Source organism: Spermophilus citellus (assembly GCF_964194105.1).
Source record: "Spermophilus citellus genome assembly, chromosome: 3".
Classification (NCBI taxonomy): Eukaryota; Metazoa; Chordata; class Mammalia; order Rodentia; family Sciuridae; genus Spermophilus; species Spermophilus citellus.
Window position 1 is genome coordinate 52568152 of NC_138184.1, and position 25205 is coordinate 52593356.

The following is a 25205-nucleotide window of genomic DNA, read 5'->3' on the forward strand; positions in this document are numbered from 1 at the left end:
CTTATATTATAGCACTTCAATGATGGGCGCAGGTTTTCCCTTTATTTTACTATTAAAAAAACAATTCTGTAGAGAATAACTTTGTTGTTGTGCCATTTCATCCCTAAGCAAATATGCTCATATGTTTACAGAAAAAAAAAAAATTCCTAGAAGTGGGATGGCTAAGTCAAAGAGATGCGCAATTCTGATTTTGATAGATGTTACTAAACGTCTCTCTAAAAAGGTTGATACCAATTTAAACTCTCACTGCTCTCCTACATTCTTGCCAGTAGGGTCAATGTAGTTGCTCTGAATGAAATCTCTTATTATGATTGAGGTTGAACTTTTTTTTTCTGTATTGAAGAGCCTTTTGCATTTTCTCAACTTGCCTGTTTATGTTGTTGGTCTCTTCTCTATTGGATTACTGCATCTACTTATTTATTTTTCACGGTTCTTTCTTTATAGTTTTTGGCCTTTATTTAGTGATATGGGTTGCTTATATTGTGCAGTAGACTTTTAAACTTTTCTTTGCGTAACTTCTGCTCTTTACTAGTCTGTTTGTTCTTTTAAGTGTGTTATCTTTTCTGTATTATTGAGGAGAGTGTTAAAATTGGGTTTTCTACACCTGAATTACACTTGACTGCATGAGCTGGAGTTTGGCCAGCTATAGCTCTCAGGCCCATCACCTGTTTTTTTGTAAATAAAATCTTATTGGAATGCAGCCATGAGGATTTGTTTATATATTACTTACGGCTGCTTCTGCCCTGACAGAGAGGCATGGCCCACAAAACCTATAATATTTACTATCTGGCATGTTCTAGAAAGAAATTGGCTGACCCCCTCTTGTAATCTCCTTCTTTGAGGGTTTATTCAATTCTTTAAGTATGTGACTCTTGGCAAATAGGACAGTCAATGCTCTGAAGAGGATGTGGTTTGTTAATTTCAATACTGAGAGTTGAAAGCATTTGTTGACCATCTGATATGAAACACCTCATTAGGACTCTCCCCTAAATGAGAATGGCTTTCGCTTCACAAAATTCTATTGAGCATCTACTATAGCCTGGCCCTAGGTGCCGTGGATCTAGCAATTAACAAATTCCATAAAAATGTCTGTCTTCAAAAAAGCCACTGAACGTTTCTTGCTGATTCTGTTTTCATTTGAAAACAATTTACAATTTCATCGAAGATTAGATTGTTTGTATAATCAATGTTAATATGTAGTTATCGTGTGCACGTTTTGGTTAAATATGATGCCTTTTAAACGTTCAGATTCATGTCATTTATCTGTGTATTCTGTTCATGAAGGTAGCCCCAGATCACATGTAGCTCTTGAGCACTTGAAATGTGTCTAGTCTGAATTGAGATGTTCCTTTAGTGTAGAACACACCAGTTTTCAAAGAATTATTATTAGTAAACAACGTAAGATATCTCTTTAATAATTTTGCACGGATTTTATGTTGGAGTATTATTTTGGATATATTGAGTTACATGAAACACTAGTAAAATCAATTCCAGCTCTTTTGATTTTATACTTATGTGGCCTTAAGAAAATTTAAAAATGACTTATCTAGCTCCCATTTTATTTCTATTGGAAAGTAGTCTTCACATTATCTCCCTTTAAGCTTAACTGGGGTTTATCAAATACCAATTTTTAGTAGATTGGAGCACTGGAGTAAGGAAAGTCTTAAACATTTATTGCTGGGTCACAGAATCCTTCCATATGGAAGGTAGAAGATGTGAGTTTCCATGGGGACAGGAATGACCTAGTGTTTCCCTAGTCCCCTTGACCATGAGCCTCCTTGGAACATCCTTTTCTCCTCACTGATCAAAGTGGCACGATTCTGCTTCTCTTGGAACCAGGAATAAAGGACCGAGAGCAGAATAGGCTGTAGTTCACAAGGTCAAATCTTCAGTTCGCTTTTTAGATTTTTTTTCTTGCTTTTATCAATAAAAGTCTATTGATTGTTTTAAAGTACAATCCTATTTTAAAATGTAACACACCAAATCTTGAAAAGTGTGGTTGATTTAAAAAAAAAAAAAATTGACTGGATTGACCAGAATGGTTCCTTTTCAAAATAGGTACTTGTGTAACACGGAATGTGGTTGGGTGAGTTCTTTGTCTTGTGAATTCGAAGAATGAGATCCACAGACACCAGGGTGAGAGTGAAATAACAGGATTTATTAGAGTGACAGAAGAAAGCAGATCACTTGAAAAGGGGGAGAGGTCCCAAGAGAGATTGCCCACGAATATCTGTTATCTAAGGTTTTGTTTTGTTTTTAAGCAAAGTATACCTTTATTATCTATCTATCTGCTTATTTATTTGTTCTAATTAGTTACACATGACAGGAGAATGCATTTTGACACATCATACATAGAGGGAGTATAACTTCTCATTCGTCTGGTTGTACATGATGTAGAGTTACACAGGTCATATAATCATATATGCACATAGAATAATAATGTGTGATTCATTCTATTATCATTCCTATCCCCATACCTTCTCCCCTTCCTTCACTACCTTCTGTGTAGTTAAAAATACCACTATTCTTCCCTCCACACACCCCATTGTGAATTAGCATCCACAAATCAGAGAGAACATTTGGCCTTCCATTTATCAGCAAATGCCATAATTTCATTCTTGAAGGCTGAGTAATATTCCATTGTGTTTATAAAACACATTTTCTTTATCTATTCATCTGTTGAAGGGTACCTAAGTTGTTTTCATAGCTTAGCTATTGTGAATTGAGCTGCCATCAACATTAATGTGGCGGTGTCACTGTTTTTATGGGTTTCCGCTGTACCTTTGTTTGATTGGTGTGATGACATGTAAATACAGGATTCAGAAAGAGGTCAGTCAACTCTGTTTCATGTTCTTCAACAAATTGGGAGAAAATTGATTTCTAAGCTTTTCAGTACAAGAGTGGGGCCAGAGTTTGTTGGCACAAGAGGAAGTGTTTTAGAGAAGATTTTGGGGTTGGCCATTGCTAGGGGTAATTAAGGTAGAGCCACTGTGGTTGAAGCTGTCAGGGGCAGGGACCAGATGCTCTCCAGACTAGGATGGCATTGTCTCATTCTCTCCTTCCCTTCTCCTCCAAGGTCCTTGTCCTGTCTCTGCCTATGGGTAGCCTACCTTTCTGTCCGGTTGTAAATGGGTTTTTCCACTTGGATGGTAATAAGAGAAAGAAAACCAGTGAGGAATGGTGCAGAGTTATTAGTTGATGATAATAATAATAAATAATCAATTAATAATGAATTATACTCAATAATTATTAATTAATGTTAATTAATTAATTAATGGTACCAGGGATTGAACCCAGGGGCACTTAACCACTGAGCCACATCCCCAGTCCTTTTTCTATTTTATTTAGACACAGGGTCTCACTGAGTTGTTTAGGGCTTCGCTAAGTTGCTGAGGCTGGCTTTCAGCTCGAAACCCTCCTACCTCAGCCTCCTGGGCTGCTGGGATTACAGGTGTGTGCCACTGCGCCTGGTGATAAGTCACGTGTTTGACAGAATATACCACTTAAAGAACCTGTATACTGAGAAACGTTAAGTCTCAGAAAACAATTGAACTGGGAGTTACTCCAGAGATAAATGTTACCATTCATTATGTTCAGAAGTCCTTGTTATAAAGGTAACCAGGTGACATCTGGGTGTCTGCTACAGTGTCATATGCCTCAAATGAATTGTTTTCCACCTCCCCAGAGTGTCTACTCCAGAGACCCCAATTCCATGCCTTCAGATCAACAGAATCACAGCTCTGGGTTTCTCATAACTCAGCTTGATTCTCAGACTTTCATGTAAACATTCTCTCCAGCATTAAACCCACTAATTATATGTTCCAGGGACAAGCTACAGTATGGGCTTTCTGGTGTATTCTACATGGATTTTTTTTTTTTTTTAACACAGCTTCTGGCAGAAACTAGAGTAGAAACTCTTCATCCTAATGATTCACCTGCGGTAGCCACTCCCCACAGTGAGAGAAGAAACACTGGCTGTGTGAAAGGTCCCTTTTGATCTCCCTGTGTTGTCTACATCTTGTAATTGAAACTAAAAAGAAATGTCATTTTTTTTTCATAAATGACATAATATATTTTTATTGTCTTTTGTGTCAGAAAACATATCAAATAGGAATTAATAAAGTTCAAGAAATGAGACTGTGGAAAAACTGAGTGAGTGAGTCCTTGCCAAAGGTCGTGTCTGGGTGATACATCCAAATTGGATGTGGCAGGGTCCGTCTGACTGTGGGGTCAACTTCAAGGGGAATTTCTGCAGTCAATTGACGCAGCATAGCAACAAGTTGAACTGACCATTAAACCAGTCTAAAAGGTAAGCCCAGGCTTTTGCTCAGTCATACCAATGGAGTCATAAGAAACCACAGTCCAAGTAAGAAATGAAAACAGTATAAAGTAAATGATATAATTAAAATTCTGCTTTCCCATTGGTGTCCATTCAATAGACCAAAATGCCTCTCTTTTTTTTTCTTGATGTGTGTGAATGTACTGCAGATGTTCCAGTGTGAACTTGTAGATACCTTTAGATACTTATTTGCAAGGTGGCATTGAAATTTTAATCTAGAACTGGGAAATGCTGGCTTGCTATGAAGACCATCGTTTCATCATATGTATATATGTGTGTACTTGAGCATATTATGCATATCTGCTTATTAAGAACTGTAGAATTCCAGCTCATCAGCTAATAATTAAGTTGCTATAAATCTGAATCAAGATGACACTTTTTATTTCCACAGGGAAAGTCACTTTTTGAGTGCTTTTAATACAAAATAATACATTGCACTGCAGAAAAGTTAGAATTCCTAACAGGCAAATTAAAGGGAAAACTGAGCTATAATTTTACCACCCAGATATAACCCCACTAAGCTGTTCATGTCTGTCCCCCTTCATATTAGAATATGAGTCTATACCATAAATTATATTTTTCTAAACTGGATTTATAATGTGATTTTTTATTCTTCCCTGTTTTGTTTAGATTTAAATTATAAAAACCATGCATGCATGCTCTTTTATAGCATATGAAGAAATATTTGGTTTAAGCAATCCCCTGTTGCTGGATAATTGTTTTTAATTGTTTGCTGTTACAGATCATTTCAGGGAGTCGCTCTGCACATACATTTTTACACTTGAAGTAATTATTCCTCTGGATATATTCCTCCAACTGGAATAGATGAGTCAAGAAATAAGTATATTTTAAAGATTTTTTTTCTGATACGTTTTACCAAATTGCCTTTCAGAAATAGTTTCCCTGTCAGCACATAATTGTCTGATAATCACCATGATAGTGAAGAAATCCACGACTTTAGGAAACTGACAACCTACGAGGATGATACTTAGATATAAATACCTTTTGACTAGTCAATTATTGTAATTTTGCAATAACATTACCACTTAAGAAAAGCTTTCAAAATAGCACATCTAACATTTATTTATTTAAAAATTTTTTAAAATAAGCCCTTAAAAATGGTTTAAGTAAATTTGATTTTTTTTTTTTTTTGGTCCTACTTAATGGCCAGATCAACAGAATCATAGCTCTGGGTTTAAACTGACTGTTAAACCAGACCAAACCTGGTAAATTGTCTTTCCTCTTGGTCTGTATTCTCCAGTCATGCAAACACCCCAAAATATGTAAACCGTAAAATCACAAATTGTAAATGTGTGGAATGTTAGTGGCACCTCCGGATCCATTTTGAGCTATTGCTGATCTGCTTTCTCTCCATCACAATCCAAATAACAATACTGCCATGTCGTGCGAAACTTATATTAAGTAGGTTTGTCTGCTTTGCTTCCATTTATCTGTCTGTCTCAATTCAATACACAGGCTCACCCAGGGAACTGAAGAGGAGAGAGGGGAGAGTTTTTTGTCTTCCTCCATAATATATAAAATGGAATATTATCCATCCTTAAAAAGGAATGAAATTCTGACCATGCTACAAAATAGGTGAACCTTCAAATATATATGGTAAAATTGGTAAAATAATTGGTTTGGTAAAATTGGCTAGAAAAACAAAAGGGCAAATACTGTACGATGACATTATAGGAGCTACCTAGAAGAGTCACATCATAGGGACAGAAAGTAAAATCCAGGTTACCAGACATGGTTGGGAGGGAAAATTAGGTAGAGTTTCAGCTAGGAATGATGAAAAAGTTTTAAGGTGGATAGTACCATTGGTTGCACAGTGTTCAAGGGTACCCAATGCCATTGAGCTGTACATTTAAAAGTGGTTAAAATGGAAATGGTTGTGGAGGCACATGTCTGTAATTCCAGGAGGGTTGTGTGTTCAAAGCCAATCTCAGTACTTAGCAAGGTACTGAGCATTTTAGTGAGACCCTGTCTCAAAATAAAATATAAAAAGGACTGGGGATGTGGCTCAGTGGTTAAGTGTCCCTGGGTTCAATCATATATATATATATATATATATATATATATATATATATATATAGTAAATATTAGGTGATATATATTTTACCATGTAGAAGAAAGGTGGTGTCTTTCCTAACTTCTAAAGCCTTGATTGGTTTTGTGTGGTTTTTGTGCTATATGTAAAGTGAATCATGTAACATAATTTTTTTGTGTCTGGCTTCTTCCCATCAATGTTACTATATGTATAATCCATCCGTGTTGCTGAGTGTGATGATTGGTATACACATGAGAGAAATTGCTGCACCACAGTGTATGCGGACTACAGTGTAGGAGAGCAGCGGCTATTGCCGTTCCTGGTCAACACCTGGTGTTCCTATTTGTTTAGCTATTGCATTGGATTGTGGTGGTGTCTGTTGTAGTTGTAATTTCATTGATATTTTCTTGGATGATTAATTGGTAGTAAATACTTATGCTCCAAATATCAGGATTCTTAATTTCACAAGAAAAAATACTTCTTGATATTAAATTCCAAATAGACCCCAGTACAATAATACTGGGCGATTTCAACACACCTGTATCACCAATAGAGTTCATCAAAACATAAAGTCAGTAAAGATATTTCTGACCTCAATAAAACTGTAAATCAAAGGAACCAAAGAATTGACATCTACAGAATATTTGACCCTACAACAGTTGAGTTTACTTTCTTCTCAGCAACTCATGGAATCTTTTCCAAAATAGACCGTATTCTAGCTCACAATGTAGGTTTTTAGCAAGTAAAACAGTTGATATAATCACATGAATACTATCAGATAATGAAACTAGAAATCAACAGCAAGTAAAATAACAGAAACCACATAAACACGTGGAGATTGCACCATATTCTTTTTTTTTTTTTTTTAGTTGTAGTTGGATACAATACCTTTATTTATTTATTTATTTACGTGGTGCTAAGAATCAAACCCAGTGCCTCGCACATGCTAGGCAAGCGCTCCACAGTTGAGCTATGACCCCAGCCCGAATCATACTCCTTTAAAAGATGAATAGATCTTAGAAGAAATGAGAGAAGAAAACAAGATATATTTAGAAACAAATGAGAAAAGAGATACAATACATCAAAATCTCTTTTAATATGTGCATTGGCCATTTGGATATCCTATTTTGTGAAGTAACATTTACCTATTTTTCAAATGGATTGCCCTTTTATTTTTCTTATTGATTTCTTTCCCCTCAGTACTGAGGACTGAAAACAGGGCTTCACTCACGCTCTACCACTGAACCACACCCCCAGCCCTTTCTTATTGATTTTTTAAGTGTTCTTTATTTTTGAGCTTTTATGGGACACATGTGTTCCCAAAAACATTCCAACATTTTTTTTAACTGTCTTAATGAGGACTCTTGATAAATGAAAATCTTTAATGTAGCAGAACTCTTTTTCTCTGTTTATGTGTTTTAAGAAATCTTTGCTTATGCCTAGGTCCTGAGACTATTCTCCTGTGTTATCTTCTAATACTTCTGTGGTTTCATATAAAAACTACATATTCTTTTGCAAGTAGATCTATAAGGTATTTGGAATTAAATTTTGTGTGTGATGTGAATTTAATGGGGTTGGGGGGAGGATGTTGAAAGTCATTTTGTTTTCTGTACTGGTAGCCAATTCACATCACAACATATAGTGAAATAATTGATTTTACCCTCTACCCTTAAATGCCAACTTGAATATGCATTTGAGACTAAAAATCTCCCTGTAAGTGTGTGTGTGCGTGTGTGTGTGTGTATCATATTTTCTTTTCTTTCTTTCTTCTTTTTTTTTTTTTTTTTTTTGGTACAGAGATGCTTGACCCCGGAGCCACATCCCCATCCCTTTTTATTTGAGACAGAGTCTTGCTAAGTTGCTTAGGGCCTTGCCAAGTTGCTGAGGCTAATCTTGAACTTGTGATCCTCCTTCCTCAGCCTCCCGAGTCTCTGGGATTATAGGCGTGTAATCCACTACAGGTGTAACCCACTACACCTGGGTTACACCACATTTTCCTTAACCATTCATCTGTTGACAGACCATGAAGTATCTAGGGCATAATTTTTCCCCCTTATTTCTTTTTCTTTCTATTTATTCTGTTGGGGAGTTATAGTATTTTTGGAGTTTTAGGGCTTAGCATCTGCTTCCCATTGTTTTGTTTTTTGTAAATTAAAAAAAAATTCTCACACATTATCTCTAAGTTTTGTTTTTGTCCTGTGTTTTCTTGGTTCTTTTGGGGATCCCAGTATTGATTATCACATCTTCAGATCTTCCCCCTCATCACACCTGGTCCTTAGCTATTTTCCCATCTCTTTGACTTCTTTGATTGTATATTTTCTTCAGACTTATCTTCCAGCCTATTGATTTCTCCTTTTGAGCTGGGATTATTTTGCTTTTTAACCTATTCATTGAGTGCCTATTTTCTTTCACTAGATTTTTTTTTCCTTCTGCAATCTCAGGTGATTTTTACGGTTCTCAGGTCTTTGTTGAAATTCTCTTTTGTCCTTTACTATCTTAAATATTGTATTTAAAATACAGTACTTAAATAGAGTGCTTCAAAATCCCAGTGTAATTATTTTAATGTCTATATCTTCAACAGATCTATTTCTTTTGACTTTTATTCTTTTGATTTTTTTTTTTTAGCTAATTTTGGGGGCATGTTTTGTTACTTTTAGCTGACTGCAGCCACTTTGAGAATTATAAAGATGATTTGTCTGTGGATCCTATCTTATTTGAAGAGGGTTGACACTTGTCCCTAGCAGGCAGGTAGCACAGGAACACGTCACCTCCATTCACACCCCAGTTCCAGCCTTCTAAGACTGTGTAAGCTCCGCTCAGCTCCACAGACTTTCAGACATGACTTTCTGCTCAGTTTTTCTCATCTTTCAGTTGCTGATTGAAAGTTGGCCAGTCCACATCTCTGGGCTTCTCTCTTTTCTCTTCTACTCGGTCTCGGTTGCTCTCTGCCACCTTCAAATAGATGTTTGTTTGATTTAAAATTTCAAGCCTTTCTGAGTGGCTTTTGTCAGTGAGGTTCATTTCAAATAAGCGAGTCTGACATCTTTTGGGAAAGAAAAACTCAGCACCACTAAGATTTATATTCTGTTTTCATTTTGGTAATTTTCTCATACTTTTCTCTCCCTTTGATAGTGAAACATACAGAGATTTTGATTAAGTCAAACTACTCATGAATAACACAGAGCTGAGATTAGAATTCAGGTTTCCTGACTACTGATACTGAATCTAGAGCTTTTCTTGGGTACATATTAATTAAAGTACTTTAGTAATGTTTTGTTGTTGTTGTTGTTGTTGTTTGATGAGGTGCTGGTACTGGGGTTTGAATTCAGGGGCACTTGGTCACTGAGCCACACCCCCAGCCCTATTTTGTATTTTATTTAGAGACAGGGTCTCACTGAGTTGCTTAGGGCCTCACTCAGTTGCTGAGGCTGGCTTTGAACTCGAGATCCTCCTGCCTCAGCCTCCCGAGCCCCTGGGATGACAGGCGTGCACCACTGCACCCGGCTTGGTAATGTTAAGAATAATAATCTGAGATTGTGTATGCTACTTAGCAGAAGCAATCCTTTCCATTTAAAAATAATTAAATTCCATTCATACCGAGTCCTGCATTTTATTTGGGCTCAAAAATCTGTAATAATCTACGTATTTTGGATACTTAGTTGGTCAGGCATGGCGCTAGGAGTTTTATGTTCAGTCCTCATCGCCACCTTCTGAGGTAGGACATTTTATCACCCTGTTTTTTGAGATGAGGCAGCTGTATTTCAGAGAGGCTCATTAACTTGCTCAAGTCTCACCATTTGTAAGTGACAGAACAGGTACTTGAACCTGTGTAATGTAGAGGAATGAACGGTGGCATCTGGAGTCAGACACACCAGGCTTGATAGGTTGGTGTTGTCACTGAGGAGCTGTGTGACTTGGAGCAAGGTCCTTCATGAGTCACTGAATCCTCATTTAACGATGATGAGACTCTATATTAACAACGTGGTGAAGAGAAAAATCAAATCATGTATGTGAGCCCACCTGGTAGGCATGAGGCACTAAACAAACACTTCCGTCCTATAGTCCTATATGGCAATAAGCATTTGTAAAGGACTTTAAAATGCACAAAACCTTTTAAGAATAGGATCTATTGAAACCTTACTACAATTCTGAGCAGGAGTCTGGGTAGGGAGAGATGGGGAAACCATGCACCAGAGAAATGAAATAACTTGCCTTGGATGACGCAGGGTACGCATAGAAGAGTTGAGCTTTGTTGATTGCAGTGTCTAGATTAGCACCAAATGCAAGTCCCCCAAATGGAGTTTCTGTAAATTAGTTAATATTTCAAATGCACAAAAGGAATCTGTTATGTAAAGAATCCCCGTAGTGAAGGCTTTTGTGAAGTCAGGATAATTCTAAAAATGTAAATTATATTGCACTAATTTATCTGTTTTATGAGTTTGGCTTTTCCTCTTTTCCTTGTTGTGTCTGATATTGACTTTTCCATTCCCAAAAATGTCTTCCTGTTGATAAGATATTGTTACTTCATTTCTGGAATCTAATTAAAGTTAAGAGTACTCTCTGGGACAGCAAATGTCAAAATCCACTCGGGTTAATGGTTTTGAATGTCTTGTAAAAGTAAAGGAACATATTAAATCAATGAAATTGTGGGAGCAGAATTAAATTATCCTGAGACCGTTTTCCTCAAATGTATGATTCATTTTGAATGTTTTAATATTTTGTTCAAGAGAGACATTTAAGCTGCAGCTAATGTCCACAACCGTGTGTTGTTTTGATCAGAGAGATCGGCTTGGATGAGTTCTATGTACAGGTAAGGTGGTCTTTGAATTTCAGGTAAGTGTTCTAGAAGGTTCCATGACTTTCTGAAGAGGCCCTCAGTTCTACCCACCCGATATCCAGTTGATTGGAAGATTCATCATCCAGGTTCCTGGCAGAAGACAGATTTTCAAATTCCTTTTTGCCCTGGTCTTAGCAAGCTTACCAACTGACTGTGTTTGTATTTACAAATGTCTAAAGCATCTTTGCTCCGTGTATTCCTCAAGATCAGTGGCTTCCTATTTCTTCTCAGAGATAAGCAGAGGAAAGTACTCCAGGCACAGCACACTTGTGTGGCCAAAGTCGCTCACGGTGTGGTCTGTGGCATAACTATGGGGTTTGGGTAGGGGCCTGCTGATTTGGATTCTGCCTCTTTCTCTGCTATTCCTTGCAACTCTCCAGGGAGCGGATGATCCTAGCATTGAAATCTTTGCATCTAGACATTCACCATCTTATAGTTGGATGACACTTTTTTAAAATTGTTTTTTTATATATCTATTTTTTAGTTGTTGATGGACCTTCATTTTACTTATTTATTTATATGCAGAGTTGAGAATCGAACCCAGTGCCTCACACATGCTAGGCAAGGGCTCTACCACGGAGCCCCAGCCCCAGCCCAGGACTTCATGATTTTGACTCATCATGGAATCACTCCTGTTGAATTGCTCTGGGGTGTTGGACCCTAAGCCTATGTTGAGAAGTGTGAAACTTGCTGTGTAGTTTAGGGATGTCCAGTGGTAGCAAGCTGGTAGCTACACGCGGCCATACTAAACAGTTAATTGATAGAAAGATACACTACATATATTGGATAATTCAAAAGAAAGGCACTAAGTACTTAAACCTTATCCCTTCCTAATTATTCATCTGTATTTTACTCTGTGCTCTGGAGGTTATTTGTAGCAAGTGTGTCAATGTGGAGGAAGTCTTATATATGGTGGGCTATGGCATATCTCTTCCCAACTCCAAGTTCAGAGATGTCATCTTGGAAGTCTTAGTTGGCCATGGTTGGAATATTTACACCACAGAGCTACCTCTCACATCAGCTACCTCTCCCCCAAGCCAGTCATGACACCTGCCAGTCCACAACTCCATGTTGATGAAGTAGTGCTGCCCCCATGGAGACTGGTGGGAGGGCTTCCTCTTAGGTCTTGGGAACATGTGAAAGCATGCACTGCACCTCTTCAGGCACATGTTTATTTTTATAGCCCTGTGATTATTTTTAGTGGTTCTGCTTCTTCTTTGCTTTGGTTGCTAAATATCAAGAACCAAACTTCTAACACCTTTATTTTGTTGGGGGATGGGGTACCAGCAATTGAACTCAGGGCCCCATCTCCAGCCCTATAATGTATTTTATTTACAGACAGGGTCTCACTGAGTTGCTTAGGGCCTCTCTTTTGCTGAGGCTGGCTTTGAACTTGTGATCTTCCTGCCTCAGCCTCCTGAGCCGCTGGGACTACAGGTGTGCGCCATGCAGCTGACAACTTCTAACACCTTTCTAAGAAACAAATTCCCAAACAAAACCCCAATTCCCCTCCCCGTAAATTTCCCACATGTTTAGAATTCATCTTGTTTTCTATTACTTTCATTTTTCCTACCTGACTATCTTCCTTCCTTCCTTCCTTCTTTCTCCCTCTCTCCCTCCTCCTTTTTCTCTTCCTTTGTCTTCCCAAGTCTCTATTATTGTTCTTTCTCTTTCTTTTATTTTGTACTGTTGGGCATATAGATTTTTTTAAAACCATCTTTACAAATTTTTGAATAATGTGGGGGTATAACAGTAAGTAGCACACTTTTCTGTACACTCATCTTCTAAGAGTAATTGAGAATAAATGGTTTCTGCCTTATTCATAGGTCATATCTGAGTATAAAATCTATTAAAGCTTCTTCCTGCTTTTAATATGAAAAAAATCTGATGCAACTAAAATGTCACTTAAACTGCAAATAGGCTTTATGAAGGACCCATAAAAGAGAATAGTTCACTTACCATACTTTCATATTGTCTGTTTTCCTCCTCTGGAACATAAGTACCAAGAAGGCAGGATCTATCTCAAAGTGTTTAGAATTACAGGTGGCATTGAATACATATTTTCAAATGAGCAAATGACTAAGTCATAAGTTTTCTCGTGTTTGGTGGTTATGAACACCAACATTTGATTTTTTTTTAAAAGCAAGTCCTTCATATAGAATATTTTTTATTTGTTCCTTTTAGATATACATGAGTGTATTTTGACACATTATATACACATAGAGTATAAATTATTCTAATAAGGATCCTATTCTTGTGGTTGAACGTGATGTGGAGATTCCCTGTATGTATTCGTTTATGAACATAGGGAAGTCATGTCCAATTCATTCTATTGTCTTTCCTATTCCCATCCCCTCTCCCTTCCCTTCATTTCCCTTTGTCTAACCTGCCGAACCTCTATCCCCCACCCTTAATGTGTGGTAGCATCTGTATATCAGAGAGAACATTTGCTCTTTGGTTTTTTTTTGGAGATTGGCTTATTTCACTTAGCATGATAGTCTCCAGATCCATCCATTTACCAGCAAATGTCATAAAGTCATTCTTTTTTATGGCTGAGGAATATTCCATTTTATATATATATATATATATATATATATATATATATATATATATATATAAACCACATTTTCATTATCAATTCATCTGTTGAAGGGAATATAGATTGGTTCCATAGCTACTGTGAATTGATCTGCTATAAACATGGATGTGGCTATGTACATAGTCTGCTGATTTTAACTCCTTTGGGTATATACCGAGGAGTGGGATAGCTGGGTCAAATGGTGGTTCCGTTCCTAGTTTTCTGAGGAATCTCCATACTGCTTTCCAGAGTGGTTGCACCAATTTGCAGTCCCACTAGCAATGTAAGAGTGTACCCTTCTCCCCACATCCTCGCCAACATTTATTGTTACTTGCATTCTTGATAATTGCCATTCTGACTGGGGTGAGATAAAATCAACATTTGATTTTTTTATGTTTATATAATGTATTCTTTTATAATTTTTTGTTCTTTTTAGTTATACATGATAGTAGAATATATTTTGACATATCCTACATACCCGGAACATAACTTCCCATTCTGTGGTTTTACATGATATGGAGTTACACTTGTTGTGTATTCATATATGAACATAGGAAAGTTATGTCTGATTCATCTACTGTCTTTCCTACTCAACATTTGATTATTAATGATGGCATTACACAACACACACACACACACACACACACACACACACACACTTAAAAACTTCACTTTCGTACTTACCACCTTCACTTCGGCTGTTTCTCTATTGTAATTTTTAAATTAAATACACACTGCTAATGACATTTTTCCACCAGATTCATAACAATATTGTCACACATCATATAAAAAAAGCCATATGGCATTTTCTACCCATGTGGAAAAGCCCAATTGTTCTAACCTAACCTTAAAGTTTAATATCTCAGCATTCCTCTGACGAGTCTCATAAATCACTCAGTCTAATTCTGTGGCTTTATTTTTTTTTTCTTGTGCTGGGAAAGGAGAACTAATATTTATTGAGTGCCTACTTTGTGATAAAATCTTGCTGTGTGTTTAATTACACTTAGGTCATTAACTTCCACACAGCCCAGGAAGCAGGGACTGCTACTCCCATTTATTAGACTAGACAGCTGGGGCTCACAACAATTACATAACTGTCCCCTTCACTGGTGACTCTCTGTCCCATTGCATTCAGCTCCAGATCAACACCCGCCTCCTACCCTGATCACTTGCTTCTGCCTTGACCTCATCCTTTGCAAGTCTGCCTTGAATGCTGCTGGAATTCCTTTCTGTGGTTGGTAAATAAGTCTTCCCAGGCCAAGCATGTGGTGTTCCGTGACTGGGAAGCCACTGAGATTTTTTGAGCAGAGAAGAATCATCCAGGAAACAAGGAGGACAGCCCATTACCGCTTGGGAGCTGGAGGCACGTGAATGGGGCAGGGGACATTCATAGGTAAGGCTGGCCAAATTATGTTTCCCTATATGTCGGTCTCTGTCACTGGAACTTGTGAATATGTCTTTCCCGTGGCAAGAGGTCTTGGCTGATGTGATTCGGTTCAAGAAACTTAATCACAGGAGCAATTACCGTGGGTAATCTGGATGGGTCCATTTGAATACGACCCATGCTTAAAAGCACAGAATCCTTCTGCTGTAGCCAGCGGGATGTGTGGCCACGGAGGAATGGTGGCAAAAGTGTGGCGTTGCTGCCTTTGAAGGCAATGGTGGGTGGCCTCTGGAATTTGGACCAGCCAAGGAAAGGAAGTCATTCCTAGAGTCCCCAGATAGGAATGTAGCCTGGCGGACACCTGGATTTTAGTCCAGAGAGACCCATATTGGACTGCAGAAATATAAAATGGTACATTTCTGTTATTTTTTTTTGGGGGGGGGTACTGAGAATTGAACTCAGGGGGCACTCAACCACTGAGCCACCTCCCCAGCCCTATTTTGTATTTTATTTAGAGACAGGGTCTCACTGAGTTGCTTAGGGCCTCACTTTTGCTGAGGCTGGCTTTGAACTCGAGATCCTCCTGCCTTAGCCTCCTGAGCTGCTGGGATTTAGGTGTGCACCCCCACGCCCAGCTAAATTTCTACTATTTTAAAGCATTGGGCTTGTAGTAATTTGTTACTGTAGACAGGTAATAAATTTAAACTGGAGTCGGCCAGTAGGGATTTCACTCTTCAGTTCTGAAAACTATTGTGTCCCCTCTTTCCCCTCACTTTCTAGTCCAAATGTCACCTGGTCCTATTGCTGTTCTTCCTTGTGGCCTCTTCTTGCTGGACCCTGGACAGGCCACTTTCCTCCCTGCCCCAGGAACAGACTGAGCTCCATTTCCTGTGTGTGCATGGTGTTCCCTTCCCAAGAATCATCCCTCCCTCCCCCAGCGTTTTTCTTCCTCTCTCCGCCCTCTTGATCTCTGTCTTCTCTGATGAGCTTCAGCATCGACATCGGGGAGACAGCAATAGCATTCCATTATATTCACACCTTTTATCTGTGCTGCACCATATCAGTTTTCCTCAGGGCTTACCATATGCTATTTTGTATTGGCTGCAACTGTTTTTTTAACAGCACACATTATTCTGTAATCCATTAGAAAACAGAGGGAAAAGATCTTGTTGCTTTGAATTCTGACTGAGTAATTTCCTAGCTGTCTATCTTTGGCAAGATACTTAACCTCTCTGAGCCTCAGTTTCTGTATCTGTAGAATGCAGATAATAGCTACTTCACAGGATTATTGTAAAGATGAAAGAAAGCACTCTACCGTGGTTGCTTCCTGTGCTCCTGAAGGCAGAGATGGTGTCTTATGACTCCCTGGTATCCATATCCCACCATGGTGCTTAAGCACATAGTAGGCTTACATACTGACTTCAACGAACTTTGGCATCTCGTTAAAGAGTTTGCCGTGATTCTATATTCGCACACCCCACCGCTAACCTTTCCTGTGGCACTCTATAACAGAGTCTTAGAAGTCTATTAGTTTTTTGTTAAGTTTTATTAATTAAAAGCCCAGATAGTCTATTATAGCTGTCTTAGAAATCTTAGCTTCTTCTATTGTCTATTTAACTTCTGACAGACCTCTAAAGTTAATTTTGCAAAAGATTTCCAGAGCATGATCTCCTCCAGATAAATCTCCTCCCCCTGTTCCTGGGTACTTAGCAAAGACTTTCTCAGTGGCCCCTTTTGTACCATTTCCTGATCACAACATTCTAGCTCCCCAGAGCTGGCCTGCTCTGTCTCAATCCTCTCAAGGATTTCATTTACTGTAGACACCTTTTTGGCTTTGATGCTCTTGGATCCAGGTGTTTCTGCCACAGGCAAAGTGTTTTATAACATCTCAGTACTTTTGTTCTCAGATTTGGGGGTGCAGGTTATCTGCTCTCTTGAAACCTTTGCTGGTTCTCAGTTTCAATCAACATAAATCCTTGGTGGGTCTCTTTGGCTACACTTTTTCTGTTTGAAATGTGTTTCTTCTGTTGCCCCGATGAGCTAGGGAACAGAGCCTTTCATTTCTTGAGAAAGTCTCTGTTCTTCCCTCTTCTCTGATTACATCCTGCTGACACTCTTATGAAGCATGGATCAGGTGCACTTTGCTTCCTACCATTGTGCTGTGATAAATTTTTATGCAAGCATTATAGTGTCTGATATCTGCTTGGCTTGGGCTTGCTGGAAGAAATCTTTATAGGTGAGATGATTTATTGCTGAAAATCGAATCCCAAATGTGTCTTATGAAACTGTATTTTTTTTCCTTTCGGTATAGATTTCAGGAGGGTATTGAGCGAGACCTCCTCTCCTGATTTTATTGATTTCCTGTGGCTGGGTGATATTTACAGTTTCAGGCTAACACCTGTTTTTGGAAATCAGCAGTCATAATTCTTTGAGACTATTTTTAGCTCTAGCATGTCTAATAAGTATTTCTTTTTTATAGGTGGGCAGTACAGTGGTTTTTAATGGGGGATACCTGAGAAGTGATATATGACAGATCCTTGTCTAGAAATGTTCCCAAATTTTGGTCAACATAGGAGATTTATTTTTTGCTAACACCGAGTCATGCTGTTTTGTTGTTAGAGGGCTATGTATCCCGTGGATCATTGATCCAAACAGACCATGGAATTCACTTTGTGGTGGGGAAAGGTTTATGGCAAATACACAATTAAAAACCTAGCATCCTGTCAACCTCATGTCAAAGAAAGAGTTCTCATTTACTAGAATGTTGATTCTCAGCCTCCTTCATTCTAAGAGATTGTGGTCAAGGCAGAAAACCATTCTCTAAAGAATACTGCGAGAAGGCCAAGGGTAGTTATGGAACTGCAGATGCTTTTATAGAGGTGTGAAGCATGATTATATTGCAAAAATTCGTGTTTGGTCAATATTTGTGACTTTTCCTAATGTTGTCTTGAGTCTCAGGATACTTTCAATTATCTAACCCAAACCAAAAAATCTACTATGTAAAGATGTGCCGTGAACGTACCAAAGATGAAGGGGAAGCAAGCCTGACTATGCTGGATATTTTTTATTTGGGTTTTATTTTATTGGGGACAGAATGGACCATTTGCATTATTAATTATTCTGCAGAGATCCGTGTCCTAATTGCTTTTCAACTTTTTGAAAGTCTGTGGGAGCCTATCTATAGCTGTGTCCAAAAATAAGACTGTGACTTTCTGAAGCACTTTTCCTTTGCTCATGGGAGATGCTCAATGATTTCCATTCATGCCCTTCAGTACCCACAGATTTTAGAGGTGAACAGGTGGGCTGGAGGCAGCCTTCTGACACAGGGCTGTGTATGACTCTCTTCTTATAGTCCCATCAAAGCACGTGTGCAGTGTGCATAGGGTTTTCTAGTAGTGATTTATCATGGCCTTCACTTGCAGGGTAATAAGGTTAACAATAATAAGGGAACCTATGTAGGCTAGATTGCACTGTTCATGAACTTGATGCTCTTTTAATGCATTTGTACCAATTTGTAACCAGAGGGGTGAGATTTTTTTTTTAACTTGCTTTTCTATTGCACAGTACTTTGGGCTCCCTTTATTGAAAATTCCAGAACTGTCAGATTTATGACTGAATACAACAGATTTTCAGATTTGACTGAGGGCCAGAGTTTCAAAAATTGGTAACCTTGCCAGGTGCAGTGGCATATGCCTGTAATCCCAGGGGCTTGGGAGGCTGAGGTAGGAGGTTTGCAAGTTCAAAGCCAGCCTCAGCAACTTAGCGAGGCCCTAAGCAACTCAGCAAGGCCCTGTCTCTAAATAAAATACAAAAAAGGGCTGGGGATGTGGGTTAATGGTGGAGTGCCTCTGGGTTCGATCCCTAGTACCAAAAAATAAAAAGAAAAAAGAAAATCTGGTAATCTTGCCTGTTTCATTCATTCAACAGATATTTAGTGACTTTTCATGACATTCTCGTCCCCCAGGAAAACTCCAAAGGAAGATTAGGGAACAAAGCACCAGATACCCAGGCTAAGTAAAGGGACTTGGGGTTCTGCTGTTACCTTTACTACCCTGTTTGCCTCATTCAGTGAAAGAGCTGTCCTTATAGAAATAATTGATGTATTTAAAAATCGATTTCATTTATCTCATTTATCACTTGGGGGGAAAAATGGCTGCAAGTCAAGGAATTGTTACGAACCCTCTCACTGAATGAGAAAACCAGGAACTCTTTTTTTTTTTTTTTTTAATGTTTTTATTTTAAGTTGTCCCCAGGGAACTAGAGGACAATAGTAACTAGACTTTGACCTGAATGTTAGTTCCATATTTCTACCAGAAGGGTGCACTGTTGTATCTTAGTTACTGCTTGGGGGGTGGGGGGAGAAGAAAAAGAAAATAACAACAATGTTCTTTGCAACCCACTTAATGTATATATTTTGGTAATCTGTCTTTTCTCTTGAATTTGATTAGCATCCTTGCTTCAATTCTTGATTTCTTGGGTCCCGGTCACTCCTGTCCTGGTACCAGTGAAGGAAATGAGAGTTCCGGGAGGAGAAAGTTACTAGGGTGTTAGAGGACTGAGGATACAGGATTATTTTTTGCCTTTTCTCATTTCCCTCTCCTTCGAGGGAGCCATTGATCACCTTTGTTACAGATGGGACACGTTTGGCAGTAGATGCCTCCAGATGCAGAGCTCTGGAATGTTCCCAATCTTAACATCTGGGGTTCAGATGGCTCATTTCCAATGTTCTTTCCTGTTTTCCTGGGCTGAAGTTATTGTTGTGGGGGTTAATTACTCTCTGGTTCATGTCATTTGGGGCACCCAAACTGTTACCGAGGTAACAATTTGAGGTGTCAATTTTTCTGAGGAAAACATGTATGTGTTATTCTAACTATTCTTAAAAAAAAAAGAAAACAATAACAGCAAATGCTTTATTCCAAGAGCTTTATTACTCATAAACTATTCTAGAAAAGAACAAGACATATATGAAAAAAATCTTTTCCTAATCTTCTTTGAAGGTTCCCTTTTTTGGTTATAGTTGCATAGATATATAAGTACATGTCGGTCAGATTCCTCAAGTTTGGAATTGGTATCTTTTCACTTCTGAAAGTTGATTTCTAGTCCTTTGTTAGCATTATCTCAGAATTCTCTCAAGAATGTTTTTAAATACACACTATCATGATTTTTAACTAACAACATCTGAAAATATGAAAGCATGGCTTCTTAAATAAGTCCAAAGAAAATGGTCAGGCACTCTGAAGCGATAATGTTTGGATGACCTCTGACCTGTGTTTAAAATGTAGAAAAAGAGTTGTAGGCACTGGCTGGTAGGAGTGTAAAGATTTCTTTCTACTTCTTGACCCTTTCCTGGTGTTCAAATGATATGTGATGAAACTGTTTCATTTATAATTAGCAAAGAGAAAGAAAAATAAAAATAAAATGGCTTGTCCTGTACTAACTGAAGTAGTCTAAGAAATTTAATAGGAAGCTTCCCAATATGGTTTTGTTACAAAGAACAGATTTTAACATTTAAAGGAAAAAGTTTTAAAATGTAAATGGTCATATGTGTTTATAGATTTAACATTTAAAAATCAAACCCCAACTGAATAATGTCTAATTTCTAAAAAGATATTTTGCTATGTACCTGTGAATATTGATTTCATACCTGAAGCTACCGCTTTTTTTAAAAAAAATATTTTTTAGTTGTCAATGGACCTTCATTTTATTTATTTATATGTGGTGCTGAGAATTGAACCCAGTGTCTCCCACATAAACTGGGCAAGCGCTCTACCACTGAGCCACAACCCCAGCCTGAAGCTACCATTTTTATGATAGTTTCCATCTCTGCTCAGTATTTGGTAATCATATCTCAAGGTTAATAAGTGACCTGACTACAATCAAATAAAATAGCTCATATCACTTTTCTTAGTTTTTTTTTCTCTTATTTTTGGCTTAGCCAACTTTTGGACTAAATTAACCCCCAGCTGATGACCTCTGTGTCATGTAAGCACAGCTCAAGAAAAAGAAAATATTCAGATCAACCAATAAGCCACCATTTCTTTAGCATGCTTCTTCTGCTTCAATTTTAATTTTTTTTTCTTTTAGGACAATTTCAGGAGTCTGATTCTTTGTAGCTACAGAAGAAACAGTAGTACTTGTAGTGCAATGGCTTCTACCAGGGGATAGCAAAAGTGATTTTTCCCAGCATAGGTTCACTATAAATAGGCTTTTACTCAGGCATGAATCTTGGAGTAAAATGAGTGAGGTATTTGCATAAGTCCCCGTCTTATGGATAACCCTGGTAATAACTAACCCATGAATGTTTTTCTTTCCCCCGAAACATGACTCTAGTTAAAATATGTGCTTTTACTTAAATATCACTTATGGGTTGTGGTGACAACTCATCTAACCTGGAAACACTTTTATGTCATTTGACAATTTGGTATGTAACCAGTTGGCCAGGATATTACTTTCCCAAGGTCTCCAAGGTCATCTAAGTAATTGTGACCTAGTTGACACATTTTGTTCCATAGGAGTAACCCCTCATGCTCTTTTGAGGTTATTTTGCATTTGAATCTATATACATGGTTTGAATATTTTTAAACTTTTCTATAAATGTCTGTGAGTCGATGGTTTATGTTCCTGCTTTACTCAAAATGTAATTGTGGAATTTGAGTCAAAGGAGTAAAAATTCAAAATGATGAAATGTGTATTTACTACAACATAGATTTCCCATGTTACTGTACTACACTGTACTTCATATGAATTCCAGTATACCTTATATGCTTAATTAAATAATTATTATATATGACTGATGTTTTCACTATTTTTAGCTCTATCAAATATTAAAGATATGGAACTTTTTTTATATATAAGAGGGATTAGACTGAGGGGCATTCTACCACTGAGCCACATCCCCAGCCCTATTTTGTATTTTATTTAGAGACAGAGTCTCACTGCGTTGCTTAGGACCTCACTTTTGCTGAGGCTGGCTTTGAACTTGCGATCCTCCTGCCTCAGCCTCCAGAGCTGCTGGGATTATAGGTATGCCACACTGGTGCTAAGCTTATAGATAGAAAGCCGTGAGGAGCTGTACAACAGTCTTATTTATTTTTTATTCTACATAGGTTCTGGGATGGTTCCCTTTGTCATTTTTGCTAGCCTAATATAATTAGAATCTATGAAATTGTGATATAACAAAAATATATGTTTGGTCTTCACTCCTAGTTTCTGGCACAGAGCTCTTATAAATCCTTTTAATTCCTTGAGTGATAGGAGCGAGAGGAACATTTTTATTAAGTCTCTTCCAGTTATACCTGAGTTAATGTTAATGAGGTGACACTTGGAGGAAGAATTATTTTGATAGTACATAATCACTTTAGAAAAATAATTTTTAATCTGATCACTTATGAAAAAATCATTGTTGATGTACTATGAATGATTGTATCCATTATTTGTCTATGGTTCAGCATACTCACACATATATTATTTACACACATAAATACATACCAACACAAAAATATAAGTATGCAGTGTGACCACACTGTTTGATAACCTGATTTTGTTTAAAGATGTGAAACATCATACATCTTTCTACGTCTGGAAGTATACATCTACATTTTTATTTTATGGTTGCTTAGTTTTCCATTATTTATGTAATTGATCATAAACTTTTCATTGTATGAAGGCATAAAATGTTCACAATTTCTTGTTAGGTGTCTAGCCTGTTTCTAGCTTTTCATTATTATAAATAATATTTAAGTGAGTTAGCCATATTCCCATGATTGTATACATTAATTATTAGTTGAATGAATCATTTTCTTAGGATCATTTCTTAGCAATGATATTGCTTCATAGAAAGAGATACACATTTCAAAGGATTTAAACAGAGTTTGACAAATCAATCCCCATACATATGGTATACTAACTTATTCTATTATAGTGCATAATGTGTGGACAGGTGTAGGTATCAAGCCCTAATCCACGGAATCTGTAAATGTTGCCTTATTTGGATAAAGATTCTTTGCAGATATGGATTAAATTATGGATTCTGAGATGGATGGGTTCTCCTGGATTACCAAGGTGGACCAAAATGACATCATGAATGTCCTTATAAGAGAGACACAGAAGGAAATTATAAATTGACAGATGAGAAGACAATGTGGCCATTCAGTCAGGGACTATAGTGATGTGACCACAAGCCAAAAAATGCTGACAGCCACCAGAAGCTGGAAAAGAAATATACTGAACCTCTCCCCAGAGCCCAGAGTGACTATGTTCTTACCAGCATCTTGATTTTTGGCTGAGTGACACAGATTTTTGGAAATCTAGCCTCTAGAACTGAGAGGGAATACATTTTTATTGTTTTAAGCCACTAAATTTGTAGTAAATTTTAAATTGTTTTGTGGTACATTAACAAGAGCCACGAGAAACCAACAGGATGCATGAGTAATTTCTTCTGTCTCTCGGAAATCTCTGGCTATAGTTGCTGGTAAACCTCAATTTTTCTCTCTTTCCATATTTTTTCAATGTGGACAAATCCTAGGCTCGCTCTCTACATTTCTTGGCTGATTTAAATCCTTGGATTTGAGGTCAATTGATGAAACAGTTGACTTAAACCTACTCATTTATTTTTTAATGAAATAATTACTGTTTTCACAATGTTCTCTCTGATGCAAAAATCTAATGAGGACGGCCTAAAATAAAAAGAGATTGGATTCAAGTAACGTATGTTCTATGTTAATTGTTCTGTGATTTTTAATTAGTCTTTATGATCCATTATGAAGAGGTTGCTTATATAAAATGCTTTCTTCTTTTATGGAGTGTGAATTTAAACTTCGATAGAGTGTAGAATACTTCCTGAGAATTTCATGTCTACTTTCATCCTCTGAGCAATTTGAGCAACTCCTGTGAATAGAAAAGAACCAAATAATTAAAAATAGTTCAAAAAATAATTTTCCACTGGAAACTAGAGAACTATGTTAGATTTTCTTCATTTTTTCTTTTTGTCGTACACACATGCCCGCACACAAACCCTCATATACCTATGTGGGATCACATTTATATGACTTAAGAGTGTAGTATTTTAGGCTTTCCTTTCAAAATGTAGCATCTTTTTTTGCTTGGGCTATAAAATTGCTGAGGACAAGGGTATGATATTTTTAGTTTTAGTAAATATTGTTAGATTATTTTAAAAAACGGCCGTTCCAATTCATATTTTCATCAGCAAAGTAGAAATATGTCCATTTTCCTGTCATTCCCACAAGGGATAACATGTTCTTACTATTTAAATTGTGCCTTTCAAGGACATAGAAAATTATCATTATTTATTATTGCTTTTCCCTTTTAAGGAGACTGATCATCATTTTCATGTATCTGTAGCCATTCACATCCATTCCTCATGAACTCTCTTTCCGTATTCTTTCCCCATTATTCTATTTGGATGTTTGTCTTTTCTTTATTAATTTACAAAAGATCTCTCTCTCTCTCTCTCTCTCTCTCTCTCTCTCTCTCTTATTTGTTCTTTTTAGGTATATGCAGGAAGCCATCGTGATTTACATGAGGGGGCTTCTCTCCGTATGGTAGCCAGGGAGATCTAGGTTTGGCATTGTGAGCTCTCCCTGGCTCTCCCGTGGTAATAGGTCGCCCAGTGAGGTGACTTTTATCTCAGCTCTCCTAGGAAGAACCCTCTTTGTAGCTCCAGAGATGGGTGTTACCTGTTAGGTCCTGGACAGCCCACCTTTTAACCTTTTCTGGGGAAGAACATGCTATGGAAGGCCTTTGATATTTCCCAATATAAATAAAGCAGTCGCGAGCTCCATTTTGGCAAACTATACAAGCTAGGAACTGCATAATTGGCCTGCCTGTCCTGCCCCCACTTTTAAAAAATATTTTTTGTGTCCTGTGGTTTTTCCATCATTCTATTTTTCTTAGCTTTCATTTCTCAGCCAGCCCATTTCCACTGCCCTTGTGGGATATGGTGGGCAGGAGGTATACAGGACGGTACAGTGTATTTTAACATATTAGACTTTCATG